A 4,864-nucleotide genomic window follows, 5' to 3' on the forward strand; every position below is an offset into this window, starting at 1 on the left:
CCATTAACTCTCCCGGGGGGGGGGGGTTCCGGTAACCCTCCGGCACTCCGGTTTTCTCTGAAATCACCCGGAACACTTCCGGTGTCCGAATATAGTCGTCCAATATATCAATCTTTATGTCTCGACCATTTCAAGACTCCTCGTCATGTCCGTGATCACATCCGGTACTCCGAACAAACTTCGGTACATCAAAACTTATAAACTCGTAATAAAACTGTCATTGTAACGTTAAGCGTGCGGACCCTACGGGTTCGAGAACTATGTAGACATGACCTAGAACTATTCTCGGTCAATAACCAATAGTGGAACCTGGATGTTCATATTGGTTCCTACATATTCTACGAATATCTTTATCGGTCAAACCGCATAACAACATACGTTGTTCCCTTTGTCTTCGGTATGTTACTTGCCTGAGATTCGATCGTCGGTATCCAATACCTAGTTCAATCTCGTTACCGGCAAGTCTCTTTACTCGTTACGTAATACATCATTTCATAACTAACTCATTAGTTACAATGCTTGCAAGGCTTAAGTGATGAGTATTACCGAGAGGGCCCAGAGATACCTCTCCGACAATCGGAGTGACAAAACCTAATCTCGAATTATGCCAACTCAACATGTACCTTTGGAGACACCTGTAGAGCACCTTTATGATCACAAAGTGTTCCTCTGGTAAACGGGAGTTGCACAATCTCATAGTTGTAGGAACTTTGTATAAGTCATGAAGAAAGCAATAACAACATACTAAACGATCAAGTGCTAAGCTAACGGAATGGGTCAAGTCAATCACATCATTCTCCTAATGATGTGATCCCGTTAATCAAATGACAACTCTTTTGTCCATGGCTAGGAAACTTAACCATCTTTGATTCACGAGCTAGTCAAGTAGAGGCATACTAGTGACACTATGTTTGTCTATGTATTCACACATGTATTATGTTTCCGGTTAATACAATTCTAGCATGAATAATAAACATTTATCATGAAATAAGGAAATAAATAATAACTTTATTATTGCCTCTAGGGCATATTTCCTTCAGTGCTTCGCTTATTTACTTTTCCGTTGCTATTGTTACAATCACTACAAAACCCAAAAATATTACTTTTGCTATCGTTAACTTTACTATCATATTACCTTGCTACTAAATACTTTGCTGCAGATACTAAGTTATCCAGGTGTGGTTGAACTGACAACTCAACTGCTAATACTCGAGAATATTCTTTGGCTCCCCTTGTGTCGAATCAATAAATTTGGGTTGAATACTCTACCCTCGAAAGTTGTTGCGATCCCCTACACTTATGGGTTATCACTGGTCAAATTCGTCTACCGCATCGTGCAAACACATATGCAACAACCAACATGGTAGCTCAAAGGCCTCAGAAGTGTGCTCGTGTCCTGAATGATAGAGAGCTTCTGGTATCACTTCACCAGAAGCAGGATATGCATCATGACTGGCTGAAGCGCCAGATGCAGAGTTTTCTCGTTGATATCAATCGCATTCGCAACCTTGCAACAAAGAACTCATTTGTTTCACATGAAGCCTGTCAGCGGTCCCGGAAGAGCCTCACAATGCTCTGTTATGAAGATGATCTTCAAGCAGATGGCTTCACTAAACGCTTCAAGTTTGACTCCAAGCCTCCACAATCTGCAAGTTAGCGTCCAACTCCTTCTCTTGAAGATACCGAGTATTCATCTTCGGCTCCAACTGTTGTTGCGCGAGTCATAGATGAAGAGGAGGATGCCACTTCACCAGCCATGGCTTCACTGCACCAGGATTCTGCATCAGGCCCCTCTGCACCGCCCAACTCCAACATCGACCCTGTTGCCCCAACAACTTCACCGCCAGGGAACGAGTAGACACTCTATGTCTTCAAACCTTTTTGGTCCTTACTGACAAAAGGGGGAGAAGCATATGAGTTGATAGTCTTCAAGCGGGTCCATATGGGTCAGGTGCTTATTTGTGCCTAAGTTTTTACAACTCTCGTTCTTGAACTATTGGTTTTTGAGTTGTAATACTTAAATTTGATGGTCGTCTTCCACTTTTGCTGCTACCTTATGATGCAATGATAAATCCCTCATGAAGTCATTCTGCAGACGCCCGTTTTTCATTATGCATTTCATGATCATCATTACATTAATGTATGCATGATGAATTGCCTTCATAAGTTGAATAAGATCTCCACAAAGCAAAACCTTCCATCTGCATTTGCATTCAAAGGCAAAACATTTATATGCACATCTTCAGGGGGAGCCTCCTTCAACTTATGAAGCCAATAACCCATGTACTTTAACTTTCACGTACTTTTATCCCCGTTGAAAAGTTCAACCAGTTTGTCATCAATCACCAAAAAGGGGGAGACTGTAAGTGCATCTAGTGCCACCCCTAGTTGGTTTTGGAGTATTCACGACAAACATGGTTGAGGGACTAATGTGTTTGTGAGAACTGCAGGATAACACAGGTAGTAGTCCCTCATTGATTCGGTGTACCTACCAGAGATGACCCCTAAAAATGTATGAAGACAATGGTGGTTCATGAAGACATTCGCTTGAAGATAATGACGTGTGAAGACATTCACTTGAAGACTATGGAATGCGAAGACATAGTTTCTTTCGTAGTTTCCTTTACTTCTTTATTGAATCAAAGGAACCACTGAATTGTTAAGTGGGGTCCAAGTGAACAAAGTCAGAAGACTGACGTGATGCTCAACCCAAATCCTATGTCATCGAGCGAAGACAATGAGAGCAAATCTTATCCAAAGTTGGATGAGTCAGCTTTGCTTGTAGCCCAAGTGAAGCTGCCGCGTGTGATTCAAATCCAACCTTTGGACATGTATCGGTTCCTTAGTGACCCAGGGTCATTTCAAACATATCATCTCGGGTTGCCTCATGGCTATAAATAGCCCACCCCCTACACCATAAATTGGTGGCTGCTCAGAGTTAGTGCACGACTTTTGTCATTTGAGAGCAACCCACCTACGAAGCCTTTGAAAGAGAGATCCTTGTGAGGACAAAGCCCAAAACACCCAGAGCCAAAGAGTTTTAGGCATCACTGAAGTCTTTCTGTCCGCGTGACCTAAAGACTTGTTGCACTTGAGGACTGTGTATCCTCTAGTCGGTTAGGCGTCACGTTCCTGAGGATCCAAGAGTCATTGTGGATCGCCAGTGAACGGAGTCTGTGAAGGTTTGGAGGTCTACCTTGAAGAATTACCAGAGTGATTGAGCGAGGATTGGGTGTCCTCGGCTCAAGGGGAATAAGGTGAAGACATAGTCTTCTGAGTTCAATCTCAACCTCCCTAATCAGATGTACAATTGTCACAGCAACTGGAACTGGTCTACCAAATCCCTGTCTTCCCCAAGCTATTGGTTCTATCCCCTACCTCCTTTACATTTCAGTTTGTCTTCATGAAGTCTTTGCATGCCTGCCTGATCTGTTTGACTTCATTGTGCGAAGACTATTACTATTTGGCTTCATACTGTCTTCCATTCCGATCCATACTACATAGCTGCTATTAGTCTTCGTGCTTTCACTATATTGCTTACATGACTATGAGCTGCCTAGTGTAGTTTATCTTCCACTGCATATAATACAGGTTCTTATTAACCGTTTTTCTTCAAAGACCTCAAGTTTTGAAGACTTTCATAAAAATCGCCTATTCACCCCCCTCTAGTCGATAACTAGCTCTTTCAATGAAAAACACCGATATGTCCTTTCTAAGGAAGCTCTTTGAGAAAGATAATTGGGTTGACTCAGGGGAGGTGCTACAACTTATCCATCCAACCAGTACCAAGAATATGAACGAGGTCCTGTTGAAAAAAAGACACCGATGGGGAAATCAGAAATGCTCTTTTTTCAAATCGGTCCTTTAAAAGCTCCGGGGTCTAATGGTTTCCAGTTCAATTCCTCCAGAGACATTAGGGAATGATGAAGGATGAGGTGACCAAAGCAGTTAAGCAGCTTTTTTAGTGATGGCTACATTCCTGATGATATAAATGATACTATTGTTTCTTTGACCCCGAAACCACCTGATGCAGATGAGTTAAAAAACCTTTAGATATATTCCTTTACGGATGTTTTGTACAAAACTATTTAGTAATTCATGACTAAGGCCCATGTTGCATGAGTTGATCTCGGATAATTGAAGTGACTTTATCCAGGGCGCCTAATGCTTAATTTCAGATTACACTCTCATTTTTTTTTGAATTTTTACACGACATCTAAAAGAAGAAAAAGCATGTGGCAATGATTGTGCCTACAAACTTGACATGCATGTTTAAATCTTATGACATGTTGGATTGAAATTATTTGCGATGTGTTCTCCTGAGGTTTGGCTTTGCTTAGACCACTTGTGTGAGGTTTTAGTGAGGGTAGATGGCAAAACTTGCGGATAATATTTCATGGTCTAAAGTTCTTAGATAAAGTGATCCTATGTCCTCTTAACTCTTCATGTTTGTCGTCGCGGGCCTCTTCTTCAGAGAGCTATATACAATCAAGAACTTACTAACCTCAAGTCTTGCAAAGGAGCCCCTGGGATTTTACATCTCCTTTCTGTGTATGATAGTTTCCGTTGTTTTCAAAGCTCGACTCAACCAACTATTGTCAAGAAGATTACAACAAAGTTTGAGAAGAGTACATGATAACTATTAAGTCCCTCCAGATGCACTTTACTTTTCAATGAGGTTTGCAACCCCCGAGGAATAGTATGAAATTTAAACATACTATGGGTTACATAAAACACCTTCAAGGAAAGGTACCTAGGGATCCATACGTCGGAAGGTGGAATGAAAGCTAAGAAATCGGAGCCAATCAAGGAAAGATTTGTCAAAAAGATTATCATGTTGGAATGAGATATACATGCCACTGGG

The sequence above is a fragment of the Triticum aestivum genome, chromosome 2B, assembly GCF_018294505.1.
Source record: "Triticum aestivum cultivar Chinese Spring chromosome 2B, IWGSC CS RefSeq v2.1, whole genome shotgun sequence".
NCBI classification, from domain to species: Eukaryota; Viridiplantae; Streptophyta; class Magnoliopsida; order Poales; family Poaceae; genus Triticum; species Triticum aestivum.